Raw genomic sequence first — 18,444 nt, 5'->3', positions numbered from 1 at the left:
GCGTGCGTGCGTGCGTGCGTGCAAAAAAGCCGTGCAATGGTACTTAGCTGAGAAATGCACTCAGCTCCCAGCAATACCCGGGTTCAATTCCTGGTCACGCACTGCACTATGGGCAAATTACGCTTGGCAGGGCAACTTATGATTGCCTCAACAACAACAACAACAACAACAACAAGTTTACCATGTTTGTTTGTTGTAGTACAGAGTTAGACTGATGGCCTTAATCTAAGTTGTCTTGTGGTTGTTGTTGTTGTTTGACTTGCATCCCACTGGGATATTTGCACACAGCGTTGGTGTACGGTGGCTTTTTCTGCAATATTTTGCTGTCTTTTCTTGGATTTTCTGTTTGCACATAGTCACTTTAAGATGTTTTCTTGTTCATGTTTTTTTGTTTGTTGCGGTTGCACCCGATTCAAGAGCCGAATGGCTCACAGGGCTATACCTAATAAATGAACAATGAACTTTGAAGTGCTTCTAGGCAAGTATCCACCGTGGCTTTTCTCTGGGTAACCCAAACATTACAGACACTCGCTCAGTCGCTCACTCAATACAACTGAGTTAACATCCCAACGCAGGGGATGCTCTTGAAAACGGGTCCCGAGGCTCGATGAGGCGTTCGTGGGTGAACAGCGGGCATCGGGTTGACTCAGGCTCAGAAGTTTATGAGTTCAAATAGATCATCATAGGATGGATAACAAGGATGCTGCTTTTGTGGAAAGGCATGATTTATACGAACTGGTCCCTACCATGGAAATGTGGAATTCACACTTCCGACTTGTGAATATGAGCACCAACCAATTGTTTTTTATTTTAACCAAAGATAATTTTGTCTTTGTTTCTGTATTCGTGCACCTGTACATGTGTGTATGTACATGTGTGTTAACAGCACTTGCCTCAACAGTCTATTAAGACTACACGGGAGATATTTGTATTTGTGTGTGGAGAGCGGTGGTGCAGGGTTTAGCGCACTGCGCTACGAACCCGCCGACCCAAGTTCCATTCCTGCCCACGACCAACAACAGTGGCGAATGTATGAATGGGTCCAAAACATCAGCACTGGGGAGACAAAGGCGGCCGGGTGTGGTGCTGGTCTTCCCACTCTCCCTATGTGGCGTGCCGGACTTCATAGGTGCTCGCTAACAGCACTTGCCCCAATGGTCTGTTAAAGGCTATGTGAGGGAGTCTTTGTCTTTGTGTCCGTGTGTATGTATGTGTGTATGTATGTATGTGTTTATGTGTGTATGTATGTATGTGTGTATGTATGTGTGTATGTATGTGTGTGTACGCATCCATCAGCTTCTGTTTGGCCGGATAGAGGGGGCGAAACGGGCACGACACGGGCTGGACAAGAGATGGACTGATGAAGTACGAGAGGATGTGGAGTTGAGTGGACTTGCCAAAGAATGCTACCAGCGGTGTCTATGAAAGAGGCTCGTGAAGGACGCTGCTGGGCAGTTGGAGGCGGTCGCCCTCCAACAACAACGGAGGGCGGAAGAGCGACGCTCACAACAACGGGTGAAGCACCGGGCGGGCTAAAATTGAGCAAGTTTGCACAGTAGGGGGGGGGGTCACACCTGGTGCATCTGCCAGTCATCTGTCAGTCAACCGGTGGCACCTGGGTCTCTTCCGTGACCTCCTGTCAGCGAGAATTCCGACACTTCGCGTGGCCTCAACGTGCACGTGGCCTGGCACAGGCACCGCGGTGACGTCACCGTCACTGAGTGGTAACTGCTACAGCAGTGGTTTGCATCCAGTGTCCAAACGCTCGCGGCGTGTCCGTTGGCTCCTCGATTTAATGAAGGGCATTTGGGTTTCAATGAGGACTTAATTCTAGATTTGAAGCTATCGTGCTGTGACGGTTCTACCTGAAGACGGAGGATTGTGTTGCCTCCGAAACGTCGTGATTTTTTATTTTATTTGTTTTATTTTTTATTTTACTTTTATTAATTTGAATTTTTTTACCTACGTGACTTTACCGAAAAAACCTAAGAATATCAATGAGGACGTTCAGGTCGCGATCGGAACATCGTTACCGTAGCGACGAAGACGGCCCCCCGTTAACGAGGAGCGCAGACTGTAGGCGTCAAATCATCGCTGTCTCCTTCGCCAGCAGCTGAATAAGCAAATCGTCGCACAAACACAAAGATCTCCCTCCCGTGTAGCCTGAACGGACTTTTGGGGCAGGTTTCTGTTTGCGAGTAGCACCGATGAAGGCCGACACGGCACACGAGAGGTGGTGGGTGGGCCAGCACCACGCCCGGCCGCCTTTGTCACCCCAGTGGCGATGTTTACACACCGCAACCAGGTACTCATTCGAGGCTGAGTCGACCTATGGGAGGCCCAGGACCGGTCCAGGTTAATCGTCACTGGCGTTGGCCGTGAGCGGGAATCGAACTCGGGTGGCCGGGTTTCGTAGCGAGGTGCGCCGAACCGCTGCGCCACCGCTCCCCGCACGCGGAACACGCAGACGCAACGCAAAGATGCGTTGCAAATGCCAACTATGCCATCGCTGTATTGCAAAAAATACCTCGAGAAATTAATAACGTGGCCATTCGGCCAACCGTCCTCCGTGTTTAATAGTGGTGATGATGAGATGCAGCTGTTTTTTTTCTTTTGGTAATTCATCTCACCGGTATCGCACAGATTTAATAACGCCACTCGTCCGCCCCACGATCTATAGCGCAACCTTCTGCAGCTGTCAATACGCAGTAACATATGGACCCCCCTCCCCCCCCCCCAGTTCTTGCATCGTCGATACTGATGAATTTGTCCCGACTGGAACACGTTTAACCTCTTGAGCGTTCTTCACAGTCAAAACAAACGCAGCACGCTCCGTAAAGTCCCCGCTCACTTGGCCAGCAAAGCCAAGCCAGGCGTCTTTGTAAGTGGCGGCAGGGCCCACACTTAATCCAGCCTCACGCCACTCGCATGGATCGCTCAAGGTGAGTCGTTGTGGCGCATTCACCCGGTGGGTATGGCAAGGCAGGCTCGTCCTGTGGACCGCAAAAGCAAAGCGATGCGACGTAGGGCACGCTGAACTTCTTTCGCACCGTACGTAGCCAACCGCGGCCAATCGGACGCGCGGCTTGGTGGAATCCACCTGACCGCGCACGTGCGTGTTCGATTTGCGCCGCGAGCGATGAGGTCATCGGAGCGATCAGAATGACCCCCACTCCCCCGCCACGCCGTATCCTTCCGCCGAAAGAAAAAAAATCCCAAGCGCAAACAAGCTTTTATTTAATAAAAAATAATAATACTAAGAAAAAATGTTTCCATTTTAACCACGGGGCCTAATGTGTATTCAACAGAGTAACGCGTGTTTAAGCTGGAATTAATGAAATGTTGTCGTCTGTATTGTGAACGATGCCTCTAATTAAAATGACCTCGCCTGGCTGTTACGCCTCGTCTGTAACTGCGGTGCGTTGAGCGAAGCGTCCCTGTAATCCGTCGCCTGTGCGGTGATGACAACGAGCAACCGGCGTGACACTTCGTTAATTGGACAAATATTGCCCCCCCCCACTCCTAAAGAAAAACAGACTAATTTCATGATTTGCCCTAATTTGCTGCAAAAACACAATGCTCGCAGTAAATTAATGGGCGAGATAATGAAGCATAGAAAGCCACGTGTTGTTCATTCACCCGCTCACGTTTTAACAGCGCCACGGACTGCGATACGCATTGTGTGCGTTACGGCTATGCGTGGGGTGGAGGGGATGATCTTTGTCTTTGTGTCGGAGGTCGAGGGGATGTGAATGGTATGGGGAGCGGTGGCATAGCGGTTAGCGCACCGTGTTTTATGAACCTGGAAAAATCCCGGGTTCAATTCTCGTCCAAAGCTCGCATCAGTCAGCGGTGAATATTTGAACTGGTGATTGGCCTACCGATAGGTCGACTCAGCCTCAAATGGTGTAGCGCATGTACATTGGCGTTGGGGAGACAAAGGTGGCTGGACACGGTGCTGGTCAAACCAACCCCCTTTGCGCTGGCCTTTATAGGTGCTCGCTAACAACACATGCCCCAACGATTTGCGAATGGCTTCGCGAAACAACTGCGTAGTAAACAGGTACACATCTGGGTCCAGAGTTCACCGGTTTAACTTGATCTTTCGGGCACTCTAAAGGACCATCTTCTTGGTTCTTTCGGTAAAGTCACGTAGAAGGGAAGTAATAAACTCTAAAGGACCATCAAACAATGTGCAAAGTGGAAGTGGTGGGGAGGGGGGAATCACCTACTCAACAACAACAGCAACTGTAGACTGGCGTCATATGATGAACTTCTTTCGCACCATACGTAACCAACCGTGCCCAATCGAAGGTGCGGTGGAGTAACAATTGAGACCCAGGGGACAAGGTGAAGACAGAACAACAACAACACAACCAACACCACATCTGCTGTGTCCCCATGACTAGTTACGTCTGTACACTTGCGATGGGCTGCAAGAAATAACGTGGATGGGAAATGTCTAACACGTGTAACACGTGGCAGTTGCGTGCATGGCAACAGACGTGAAAACAATCTCAAGGCGCGGCCCTGCAATCGCTGGCTCACAACACTGTCGGCAGAAGGGCCTCCATCAGAGGTAGCCCTCTAGAGCAGTGGTTCTTAACCAGGGGGTGCGAGATGCCCTTTCTGGCGATGCGAGCCATGGCCAGATCTTTTGTCGAAGGTAAATCATCGAAACACGAATTGAGCACGGCCACGTCAATACAAGCATGTTGTTTCATCATACCGATGTGTTTGTTAACATTATGCATTTTTAGTTTTTTTTTACGATGGAGAACCAAAGGGGGTGCGAGGCTGCAGTAAAGGTTAAGAACCACTGTTCTAGAGCGACCCTCCAACCGTGTCTTAGAAGAGGTGAGAGAACCCACGGTTTACCCCACATCGTGCTAGACATCGACGAACTGCGGCGCATCGATTTATAACCGCTGGGTGGACATAACCGGAGGGGGTTTTAAGAAAATAACGCCACCGACCTCTGGATTGCAAGTTCAGTGTGGTGCTGACCACGACACCGCTGTTGACTGCATCTCAGACATAAAAGGAGGAGCAGGTCAACTGTGATGCCGTGTAAAACAATATTCAAAATGATCGAAACGCGTGGTTCTAAATGTGGAGCGGGAAAAACCCAGAGGCACTGGCGAAAGAAAATCCACGCGACCACGGGGAGCGAGAGACACAGAGAGACAAGCAAGCTCCAAGTCCAGGGTACTACAAAAAATTTTGACACTAATATGGGACTATCGTTTTTAATGGAACGGGTAATACGCTGTAACATGATAACAAATGTATGCTAAATTTCGATTTAAAGCTTTCGTGACTGCAGGGATTCATCTTCTTGGTTCTTTCGGTAAAGTCACGTAGAAGGGAAATAATAAAATAATAAAATTTAAATAATATTTTATTATGTTTATTTTTATAATTTAAAAATCATATTTTATTATGTTTTATTTTATGTATTATTTCCCTTCTACGTGACTTTACCGAAAGAACCAAGAAAATGTATGTTAATAGCTTCAAAAAGTCACAAAGCCTCCAGTTGTTCGCCGTCATTGTCGACGCGTGCCTGGAATCTTCTCCAGGTGATCTCCAGAGCCAGGAGGCAGCAAAATTCTCGTGGTATTGTTGCAAATCTCAGAAGTGTTAACATCATTTTGAAGCACCCTGTATAACAACGGCAATGCGTCTCGAGTCCGGTCACTTTGGGCGAGCGTAAACGCTGCCCAGCGCAAGAGTTAAAGCGGCCTGGTCTCCACGAATCTGTGCATTGTTCCGTGGTGAGCGGGGGCCCCACGGTTATATTTGCCGTACGCCCGCCTGTGTTGCGAGAGGGACCCGGTTCGTTTGCGTAAAGCGTGGCCCGCGAAGCTCACAGAACGGGTTCTTCATAACGATCCTCCCCCATCGCGCTCTCTCGCTCTTTCTCTCTCTTTCTCGGCGCGCCGTGATGTTATTTATTTTTTGGCCGTGATTATTTTGTTGTTGGTTTAACGAGGATTTGAGAATTGAGCTCTGCGGGATGAAGAGAGGGGGGGTGCGGGGAGCAGGGTCAATTAATCTGCCGTGACTCGCGACCAGAAGCCGACCACGTGAAATACACAATGGTGGTGGCAGCTTTCAGTTGCACTTTGATAGGTGGTCCTGGGCCTCCCCTAGATCGACTCAGCCTCAAATGAGTAACCCCAGCGCGGTGTGTGAAGATCGCCCACTGGGGAGACAAAGGCGGTCGGGCGTGGTTCCCGCCCTCCGCCCACCCCTCCCTCGTTTGCGATGTGCCGGCCTTCATAGGTGCTCGCTAACAGCGCTTGTCCCAACAGTCTTGAGGCTTGGGGCATCTTTGCGTGTGTAGAACAGTTGCTACCGTGGGGAGTGATTGCCGGCGGCGCCTCTGCCAGTCATCTCAATTAGTTAACAAATTAAAAGCTGGGCTTTACCAGCGAACCTTGTTTCACGCGATGGCCTCAGGGTGCAACTGAGCATGGCACAAGCCGGTTGACATCCCCATTACTGCCGTTGTCGTAGAGCGGTTGTGCATTGTTTCGCACACCGCGCTACAATTCCCAACGACCTGGGTTTCCTTGCCGGTCGTAATCATAATAGTGCGTGTGCAACATGAGAAAGTCGGTGTCATGAGAAGTGGTAACCACTCGTTGTTGGACTTCCCAAGCGTACGCGTGTATTTACTTGTGTGGTTGAGAAACGCGTGAGGCCAGAACAATTTTAAACCGGACCAAAATCCCGCAATATTGCAAATGCTTTGGGGACACGCTGGGAAAGCCTGGCTGAAAATGTACAGCTTTTGACAAGTCGAGAGCGGGCAAGGTTAAGTTTAACCAGAACAAACCAAACGGTTTTAAATTGCCAAGACAAACCAAAGCCTCCTCCTGCCCAAAACGAGCAATGACGCCAGAGGTCATCTACGACCGTGACCCTGAGCGAATGGTGGAAATTCGACATTGCCGTGGTGGAAGGTGACCTCTCCTTAAGACGAAAGCTGACGACTTCTCGCAAAGGGGTAACTCGTTTTGTCGACCCAGGAGGAATGATCGCCTGAGTCGGGCCCTGATTGGGTTTCAAACAACAACGGGCGGTGTATGTGGCATCAAAATGCAATCGCAACTCAAGACGCTGGACTGAAAACACATTCCTGCGGGGGGAGCAGGTAGAAACGTTGGGTTGCTCGGTCAATGGCCAGGGTCAACGGCGGCGTGGTGTATTCCGCAAATATGCCCGACTGTGAGGGAGGGCACAAGCCGGCGTGAGTAGGTTAAACGTTGAGTTTTATAAGGGCACCACGGGGTAAACAGCCCCTCCCCACCCAGCCCCACCCCTCCCACCCCCACCCAGCCCCACCCTCCCCACCAGCCCCTCCCCACCCAGCCCCTCCCCACCCTCCCCGCCCAGCCTCTCCCCACCCTCCCTCTTCACCCAGCCCCACTCCTCTCATTTTTGGATGCACGACGGACGGGCACAATAATCCCCTGTAGGCTGGTGGAACCAGGTGGTTCCTACCAGTAAAAATGTAAATTTAGATGGCCGGGTGTCTCAGAGGTCAACAGGTCAGAGCACTAAACTGGCACTGCTGCTATCCTGGGTTCGAGTCTGTCTTTAAACCGGGTCCTCAAGAGTTGAAGGTCTCAGCCCAGTTGCCGATGATTGCACAACGCAAAAAAACCCAACACGTGAAATTTGGTCACGTACTTAAATTGGCTAAATTCCAGCTCTGAGAACTAAACATCAATTTGACTGTCATGCGGCGAACATGAATCTCATATGCAGAGTGGGCGGGGAAAGTGCCGCCTTCTACAATGTGGACCAGAGGTCACTTGAAGAGGTTCTCAGTGATAGCTCTGTGATATCAACTTGTGCGGGCCGTGCTCTAACACGGAGGGTTACGCTGCACTATAAGAGATCCGAAAGGATCATGACACTACACTGATAGCACACATCGGGGTAAAACTGTGGCAAAAATCCCTACCCTCCCAAAACATTTAATAAAATTAAAACGTGGAAATTAATTTGAATGTGCGAGGTTTCCGATTGCGAGCCAACAGGTCTGACACGAACGGCCGTTAAACGCAGGGAAGAAAAACAAATATTCTTTGGTTATTTCGGTAAAGTCATGTAGATAGAAAATAAAATAAAAATAAAATTAAAAATAAAAACAAAAAACCCACGACATTTCGACCGCAACACAAGCGGTCATCATCTTTTCTCTCCGCCTGATGAAGACCGCTTGTGTTGCGATCCAAACATCGTGGGTTTTTTGCTTTTATTTAAAACATTATTTTTCTTTTAAAATGTTTTACTTTTCTATCTACGTGACTTTACCAAAATAACAAAAGAATGTGAATTCCTGCAGTCACGAAAGTTTTAAGTAAAAAAAAAACCCCAGTGTTCTCTAATTGCATGGTAGAATGACAATTCCAGGCCCCAGGAGCTGAGACTCGACGGGCAAAGTCGGGCAGCAGAAATAAAAAAATATGTATTGAAAAAAACTTTTTTTAAACACGCTTTCATGAAATCTTGTTTCTTGGCGTAGTATGGCTCGTAGATCGATCGTCACATCGTAAACATGAATGTACCGTAGTAATGGAAGAACTCCACGACTCCAGGAAGTGGCCCCGAAGCTTGCCATAACGTAAGGGACCGTGGCCAATTACAGCCAACGTCAGTTGACCGTGGACAATTAGACCCAAGCCGAAACATAACATATAAAAAAATTAATGTAATTTTTTTATGATAGAATATTGTATTGTCATAAGTATGACATACGTCTACCAAGTTTGCAGTCGATACCACATTGGGAAGTGGGTTAAATTTGAATTACAATATTTGAGGATACAACAACAACAACTATAACAACGACAGACAGAGTGAGTTAAATAATAAAATCGTGTAAAAAAAAACCCCACCAAACCCCATCCCCGCACAAACACGCGGACGTCACAACAGGACGACGAGGCCACGCGGCTAAAAAAAAATGTCCAGAGCGTCGAGCGAGACCACGTGTTGTGTGCCGCTGACGTCACAGTGGGGTGATTTTTGCTCGGCAAACAGCGGCAGAGCAAACAAGGCCCGGGGCAATGGAGCGTGAGCCGAGTGCGCGCGCGAGTTCCGTGGTGCTATGCGGCTTGAGCTGACACTGCACGTGCTCAGATTCTTTGGTTCTTTCGGAAAAGTCACGTAGTGAGAAAATAAAAATAATAAAAAATAAATAAAATAAAAAATAAAAGCAAAAAACCCACGACGTTTCGATCGCAACACAAGCGGTCTTCATCAGGCGGATGCTTTTATTTTAAATGTAATATTTTTTTTAAAATTTTCTATCTACGTGACTTTACCGAAAGAACCAATAATATGAATTCCTGCAGTCACGAAAGCTTTAAGTCAAAACTGCACTTGTTACTTATTCGTTCAAGGTGTGAGCCCGCCTTGCCTCACCTGTGCTGTGTACCTTGACGTAAGTACGTTTTTGTTGTTCGCCACAAATCAACCGCAATGCCTCGCCGAACTCGTCAAGGAGCATAACACATCTCACGTGACCTGCCGTCACCCTCGAAGCGACAGCTTTTGGCTGCTGGCCATCGGACAAAGGCGGCCACCGCACCGCGCGCTTTCAGATGCCCTCCTGCGGCCGTCTGGAACGCTCTTCCTTCCGATGTTAGGAGGCCACCGGAGCTATGCACTTTTAAATCATCATCGAGGTTGAAAAGTAATTAATTTGGAACTGCTTTTTGAGTTTAGTTTGTTGTCCTTCCCCAGCACCTCCGATTAGCGCGGTTGGCTACGTACGGTGCGAAATGAGTTTCACATACGTGCAATCATATATATACACGTGTATATGTATATATATACACGCATGTAAATTCAGTATGAATGGGTGCACGGGCCATTCGATGTGCAGGTCATCGCGTGATGGGCTTAAAGCGTGCGAGCTCCCACCCCTTCCAAATACCCACCCCGGCTTCCCTTTATCGCAAGCGGCATCGCAAGCGAGCAATGTGCCTCCCTTGCGCCTTTGTCACCGCCGTCTTTCACTGCGAGCGCACACTTGGGCGCGCGCATCTGCTAGGCAGGAAAGCAAACACCGGCGGCTTGTCCACAGTCGCCAAAGATTACGCTTGAAAAGCGTGCCCCTCTGTGCACACCGCAGCACTGCCCTGCCGAGTGCAGTGTCCGTACGTCACAGGTCACACAGATCATCCTTGCCCCGCACCTCCGATTAGCACGTACGGTGCGAAAGAAGTTCAACATACATCGCTGAGACATTCACAGCTGCTACCACCCCCCCCCCTCCACCCCCGGCTACGTCAACACGACTGCAGGCCCGGAACTGTGACATCATCCCCTGGCTCACGGTGCCTGCTTGGCACGACAGAGCGCAGGGAGTGAGCGGTCGGTGCATGAAGAAATCCGCGGAAGATTTTCGGTATCTTCAGATGGGATGAGCACGCTTGATATGCAGGCAGTGATTCAGGTGATTCGTTGCAGCCGGAATATTCTGAACCGGTGTTTCGCGGAACTGTTTAGACCACGGTTTTTTATTTTCAGTGACAAACTTTAATAATTGCAACTTTAATAATTCCAATGATTAAAGTTTGTCCTTAACCTACCACCACCATCCGACACAGACACGGCCCATTCCCTTTCTCTTCCCTCCCCTCGCCCCTCCACTCCTTCCCGTCCCTCCCCTATAGCCCTTTCTTGACCCCCATGTGACCTCTGTTGCGGTCACCCATTCCTTAGCCCTCGCACGCCTCCTGCCATCTGAATAAAAAAAATCACCTTATTAAACTTGCTTTTACTTTAGATTCTTTCATAGTGTATTTTTTAATATGCCTTCGATAGCAATTTATTATAATGCACTTTATTTTTGTATGGAATTTGCTTTTATTCTCATATTGTGATTTAGTCTATTAACAATGCTTTTTTTTGTATCTGTACAGCACTTTGAATGCCTTCCTTTGCATGAAATAGTGCAAAAGAAATAAAGACTTGATTGATTGATTGACTTGATCGAAATCACTTCGATTTTTTGTTACCGTGTTTTAAACCACGTAAAAGCGCCTTGAGCTAAGGTGCTCTGTAACTATAAATATTTAAAAAATATATCACTCACGACTGAAGTTAGCCCTGGCTGGGAATCAAACTCGGGTGACCAGGTTCGTAGCAGCAGTAGGTTTATACCCACTGCGCTACCCACTTCCACACCACTTCAGGGGGGTCACTGCTCTTATCTGCGAAAAATACGTGGAAAATTACAATTCAATTCAATAAATGTTGTGGACCAATTGAGGATGTGGATAATTGGAGTTATGGGTAACGTGGTTTTTGGCTTTGAGGAGTGTTTTTAAAACCGTAAAATCAATTCGGAGTCAAGTCAGGTCACAGGCCCTTAGCATAGTTGGCTACGTACGGTGCGAAAGAAGTTCAACATACGTACGTACATACACCACTCGAATCAAGCACAACCAACCTGCCAAGCAAGGGTTGCACGCATCTACTGGAAGGCCTGGGCCTGTGGTCGAAATTCCACATTCTCATGGCACGACACAGTCAATTTTAAACAACAGCCGATGTTAACGTCCCAAAAAAGTGGTCTCAGTTTCATGGACGCCGGGGGAATGATGGGCCGGTTTAATTCCTGACGAGGAATCCAACTCGCGAATTTCCAGTTTGTGAGCTGAACGCTTTAATGACACCACCACCACCACCCAGCCAGATTAATTCTAAGTATCATTCTCAAGCCTTGTACAAACTTTGTGTACCTTAAGCATACAAGGATGTCACTATACACGAGTTGTTCTATGTGCTAGCTTATTATACACTCCAGCGTATATGATGTTATTAGTTGTCTTGGATACATTGTGTGATTTTAAGTTTATGTGTGTCATTTCCTATGACTTGCACAGCGACCCATAGATGCACACAGAGACCCATAGACACACACATACCTATAGGCTCATACAAACCCATAGACTCAAACGGAGACCCATAGATACACATACCTATATGCTTATATAGACCCATAGACTCACACAGAGACCCACAGACGCACACAGACCTTTATCAAGTGACGGTTCAAGTGACAATTACTGTTTCACTTGATTCAGTAATTTTGTTGTGACGGTTCCAACTGAAGACGGAAGCGTGTGTTGCCTCCGAAACGTCGTGATTAATTTAGTTGTTTTTAAACTAATTTTTTTACCTACGTGACTTTACCGAAAAAACCAAGAGTATGAATTCTTGGTCCATTTAAGAAGGCTCCTTGGTCTATTCTCTGGCCCACGCGCCTCGGATAGAGGTTAGAGTTCCCCCACACTTCTAACCGACCACACGCAGACTGCCGATCGACTTTGTCGCATCCAGTTGCACCGCTGAGTGGCCGGTTGCAGGGGTGTGGGGGAAAGGGGATTGCAGGAAACTTGCAGAGTTGTTTCAACTGCCGCGCGCCGGGACATTGAATCGAAGCGGCCACCTCTGGATCGCAAGCCACAGTGTCCTCGCAAATCACACCACGGCAACGTCGTAAGACCGCAGTAATAATTAATGATGTATAATAATTGTGTCAGGTTGAACGGAACGCGGTGATCCACCGCTGATGCAGAGCCCGAAGTCCAGTGCCAGGTAAGAGGAGCGGCTCGAGGTGACTCTGTAGTGCGCCACGGTGGCGAGAAGTTAACTCCCTCGCCTGGTATACAGGAGGTCGTGGGTTTGATTCCAACCCCTGACGCCTGCTGTATAATTGGAGTTTTCATGCTCTTGCCGTGATCGCGTTCATTTTTCTCCAGATCCTCCGGGTTTTCTCTCCACATTTAGAAACGTGCGTTCAGAATATTTGGCTACCGTACATTTCCACATTAACCACTTCGGCGACCTAACATTTGTGGCTTATTCCATTATTGCTCACGGAGATATGTATCACTACCTGGTTAAAACAAACAAAGATTTCACCTTTCTAGGTGATAGGAAGGAGAGAGAGAGGGGCAGGACCACTCACTAATGAGGTTAGCCCTGGCTGGGAATAAAACTTAGCTGGTCAGGTTCAGGGCGCCGTTCATGGACCTCCAATTTGCACCGTTGGCTATGTACGGTGTGAAAGAAGTTCAAAATACACACGTAATACGATGGATAATAAGACGAATTGCATAGCAATTCGCCGTCACTCCTCTGTACGCAAGAGTAGGCCAACTACCGTGATTCCACTTCCTCTGGCTGCTGATGCATGGCAAGAACAAGTTGATTAGTCTCACGATGTGACTGACTTCACCACCGCGATGTAATTCATAACATAATACCGTGCAAAAATGCACGAAAAAAAATTGCCTTTCCGCTCAACGAGTATACGGCCGGAAAAGTGGCGTCGTTGTTCAAGCCCTTGGCTCGGAGTCGGAAGGTGACGAGTTCAAATCTCAGTTGGTGGTGGACTCAGCCCATCATCACTGTGGGGGGTTGATAAAACGAGAATCGCTTCGTTTAAGATTAACAAGCGGAACGTCATTTGGAAACACGGGACCATGTTTCGAGAATGTGGGATTTCCCCCTGCAATCCTGTGTTACAATTCCCGGTCACGGACAAGATCAGTGGTGATCGTGTGATCTGGTCCTGAGCATCTCCGGACATTACTTCAGTGAGTGTCCGATGCAATGTGTAAACGTCGTGGTTAAAAGTTGCCAATTTCGAAAAAGTCCCAGCAGACGTATACATTGGAAGCTACACATAGCGACCATTGTCCCCCGACCGTGAAACCTTGGCAGGAGCCTCCTGAAAACGAGTCACGAGACTCAGCGAGGCTTTGTACGCATGTACGAATTTTGAACTTCTTTCGCACCATACGTAGCCCCAACCGTGCTAATCGGAGGTGCGAGAGAAGAACAACAAACTAAACACACAAAAAAACTTTCTAAAGAAGTGAGTTTTCCTGGGTAAACATGCGTAGTATAGTAATAATAATACAATAATCAGCACTGGTTAGACATTGGGCTGGGCATGGTACTTATTTAGGCCATGCTGGCCTAAATAAGTACGATCCTCAATACTCTTTGGTTCTTTCGATAAAGTCACGTAGGACGACCGAAACGTCGTGATAAATTATGTTTTGTTTTATTTTTTCTACCCACGTGACTTTACCGAAAGAACCAAAGAGTATGGATTCCTGCAGTCACGAAAGCTTCAAATCAATACGGTACTCAAGTTTTATTTTGTTTAACCAGGTGACACCTGAAGAGACTAGGAGACTCACTAACAGCACATGTGCCAATATTTCATGGAAGGCTACACTGTGCCGTGGGCTGTTTGTCTTTGTGCGTGTGTGTGAGTGTGGCTAAGTGGTCAGTGCACTGCGCTACGAACCAAGGCCACCAAAGTTCGATTCCTGGCCACGGCTATAACAATCAAGTGGCGAGCGGTACCAGTACATGGCCCTTGGAGAAAATGCTCAAACGAGACCAGGTTGTCGGACTCACTCAGACGAACTCGCTCTTTCATCAACGCTGGGATGGCGTTTGTTGATTCAGTTTCAAGTCGATGTCAAACCACTCACTTATTCTCGTATGAGCAATATAAAAAAAAACCCACCTATAATCACCTTTAAAGTCAAACGACGTAACTATTCTTAGGACTGAAATGTTGACCGTGAGATTTGACAAGAAATATGTGTAATTGCACACTTGGGTATGGTCGACAGTAAAAGTGGGGGAGACCAAAGGTGGCCAATAATTTGTGGCACATGGCCCACGCTAGCAATGATATAGGTGCTCATATACAGCAGCTGCTCGTGGTATTTAAAATATTTTCCGAGTATGTCGTGAAAATAGACGAGCGATTGGTGGGTGGGTCGATGCTTTCTGTCGGTGGTCCTGAGCCAACGGTGGAAATTCCACGTTTCTCTTGCGGGCGCCAAGTCAAACCTTAACACAATCACCGTTGACGTCTCACAATGAGGTTACACTTACTTTATCAACCCCAGAGGGATGATGAGCTGAGCCTAAGCCTTCCAAACTCGAATTTGAACTCGTAACCTTTTAAAGTTTGCCAACCGATGATCGTAAGTGCGCGGTTTATATCTAAAACAAAGTAAAGAATGTTGACGGTACCATCTGGTGCTTCCGCTGATTTCTGTTAGCACGTGTTACCAGATAGGGCTGTCTTAGGCTAAGGCGGATCTCGTGGGATGTGGGGTTGGCGGGGCGGGGGGGTTGTGGTGAGGTACAACAACAAACAGAGCGGGCAAAAGAAGTAACTTCAGGTCATCGCCCATACCTGTGTCTCACGACAGCCGCTCATTCGTACGCAATCATTCAATCACGGCAGCGGGAAGCTCCACCCATCCACCCTCCGTCAGCCAATCGGATTCGATCTAGACAGGACGTGCGCTGCGCGTGTCCGTCGGGAGTTATTGTAATGGACACGCGGTCTGACCACCCACCCCCCCCCCCCTTTCGTCGAGTTCGATTGGCTGCTTGTCCGTCGACGGCAGTTCCAAAGGCTCAACTTCTTGAGTTTTTAAACAAACGGGGGCTGCCGCCTGCAAGCCCTGGCGACGAATTCGGGAGTTTGCGATCAGGATCAGGGAACGTCATCGGAACGTCATCGGATCTTTTTGTAAAAAATTGCTGCCGAGATGTAATGGTGGACAGCAGCAGCTCGCTGTGATTTGCGATTCGATCTCCTGGCGCGGCAGTTGAAATAACCGAGGTAATTTTCTATTCTTGGTTCGTTCGGTAAAGTAACGTAGATAGAAAATAAAAAAGTAAAATAAAAATTATTTTTATTTTTAATTTATTTTAAAATTTTAATTTGAATTCATTTTTATTTTCTATCTACGTGACTTTACCGAAATGAAACAAGAAGATTAATTCCTGCAGTCACGAAAGTTTTAAGTCTAAATTTGGTGATAAGATTCTTAAATCCACACGCCCCCCCCCTGCCACCCCTGTCAACCCGGCGGTATAAACGGGTGACACTGGCGTTGATTGATTGCCAGGCCGGTGTGTGCTGGAGTAAAGTGTGGGTCCTCCCACTTCTTCTAAGACGTCTCGCCAGCCTTGGAAAAAAGTAGGCCAAATACCCCACCAGAGTAATCTTGATTTGAAGCTTTCGTGACTGCAGGAATCCATACTTTCGGTAAAGTCACGTAGGTATAAAATAAAAGAAATCACGACGTTTCGGATGCAACACAAGCATCCGTCATCAGGTGGGAAAGCATGGTCTGCTGCTGAAGCAGACTGTTTTAAAAGGTTTGAAATGGGTGTAGCCCAAGGGTCATAAAGAAGTGGCCGAGGCTAGTGATTGTAGATTTGAAGCTTTCGTGACTGCAAGGATTCATATTCTTAGGTTTTTTCCGGTAAAGTCATGTAGGTAAAAAATTAAAATTAAAAATAATAAAAGTAAAATAAAATAAAAATCACGACGTTTCGGAGGTAACACAAGCCTCCGTCTTCAGGTGGAACCGTCACATCACGATTGCTGTATCAAGTTGAAAATTAAAATTAAAAATAGTAAAAGTAGTATAAAATAATAATCACGACGTTTCGGAGGCTTGTGTTGCCTCCGAAACGTCGTGATTTTTATTTTATTTTACTTTTATTATTTTTTACCTACGTGACTTTACCGAAAAAAACCTAATAATATGGGGCTAGTGATGTTAATGTGAGAAATTAGCATGAAACTGTAAGATAGGAGGAGAGTGGCCTCCTCGACGAGGGCACGGAAGTGGCTATGTTAATGTGAGAGATTAGCATGAAATAACAGCTGACATAGGCAGGTAGGATGGAAAGATCACAGTCAGTTAAAACTTTACCTGGTTTCTCCAGAGCTCCGTCTGGATTGCAAGCTCAATGTGCTAACCATTACACCACGGTATGAAAGTGATGTCTATATTCCAGTGCTACGTTGATGACTTGTGCGTTGCAATCACCACATTTATGGGTGAGCTGTTCCATACCTCCCGGTGCCCAGCATTCGCCACTTGTTGTGGAGGTTTGCGGTTTGAATCCGGCAGACCGCCCTGCTTAATGCCGTGTGTTAACCGTGAAAAATACGCCTATTTATTTTTAAAAACCTATTCTTATTTTAACCATCATAAAATACGCGTCATCTGCTTCGCTCAACATTGGACGTTAAAGATCGTGCGATGTAATTATAATATAATGATGATAACTCTTTGGTTCTTTCGGTAAAGTCACGTATAAAGATAAAATAATAAAATAAATAATAGCATGCTATTTTTTAATTTATTATTTTATCTTTATTGCATGCTATTATTTAATTTATTATTTTATCTTTATACGTGACTTTACCGAAAGAACCAAAGAGTAATTCCTGCAGTCACAAAAGCTCCAAATTAAGATATAATAATGATATTTATTAGGGCCGTTGCGTGCCAGTGTCTTGGTAAAAAGTTTCCAAATTAAAACAAAAAATGTACACTGCGAAATTATTTGAATGGGGAACGAGTGGCAGTCTTCACCCTCTCCGCCCCCGACTTTGACAAACGTAGCAGGACCCCTCCTGCAGTAATAGTCCTTAGACTCGTTTGGGGCTTTCCCCGGCAAACAATTTGTAATGTCGACTGACGTGATCTAACCCCCCAAAAACCTTTATTATGGACACACAGGCCTCTGCTGTCTTCTCAGTCAGGCTAATAATGTCCCTATGCTGACCTCTGTGGAAATAAACGAGATGTTTTAGGTAATCTATGAAAAATAGCTTCCTAGCTCATCGGATTCCTCCAGTACACGTACAAATTCCTTCCCTTTATTACTGCTAACCCTACTTCCTCCCTTTGTTGCTGCTAATCCTACATAATGCACGAGCATAATATGACTTTGAGACCCCCCCCCACTTCCTACGCATTCCACAAGTAGTGACTAATCCCATATCTGCATTTTCCATAAATATGTTAAATTCCTCTGTTGATATGCAAATGCCTTTGTCAAGGCGCCCTTCCTCCTCTTACCCAGCTTAAATATACGCTGCCAAGCTTGGTGGTGTTCATTCAGACGCTGTCTTTCCGACAGACCTGTTCTTCACCTGAGGACGGCTGCTTGCGTTGTGGCCGAAACGTCGTGAGAATTGTATTTTATTATGTATTATTTTTATTATTTTATTATTTCCCTTCTACGTGACTTTACCGAAAGAACCAAGAAGGTGAATCCCTGCAGTCATGAAAGCTTAAAATCGAAAAATACAAATTCTGATTCTGACAGCATCCTCGTACGATGTTGTAATCGTCAGCACACCGCACTTGCAATCTAAGAGGGGGGGGGGGAGTTTCTTCCACCGCCTCCTGCCCCCCCGCGAACGCCCATCCATCGGTGTAACTCGTCGGTCGTCAGGTCCGCGTGTGGTCGGTTCTAAAAGTGTGGCTACTCCAAACTCTTTCGAGATGTCGGCGAAGCGACGAGGCGCGCATGGGGGAACGTTGAGCGAATCGGAGG

The sequence above is a fragment of the Lampetra planeri genome, chromosome 52, assembly GCF_965212315.1.
Source record: "Lampetra planeri chromosome 52, kcLamPlan1.2.h2, whole genome shotgun sequence".
Lineage (NCBI taxonomy): Eukaryota > Metazoa > Chordata > Hyperoartia > Petromyzontiformes > Petromyzontidae > Lampetra > Lampetra planeri.
The sequence above is the reverse complement of the archived record's forward strand: the minus strand, read 5'-3'. Positions refer to the sequence as shown.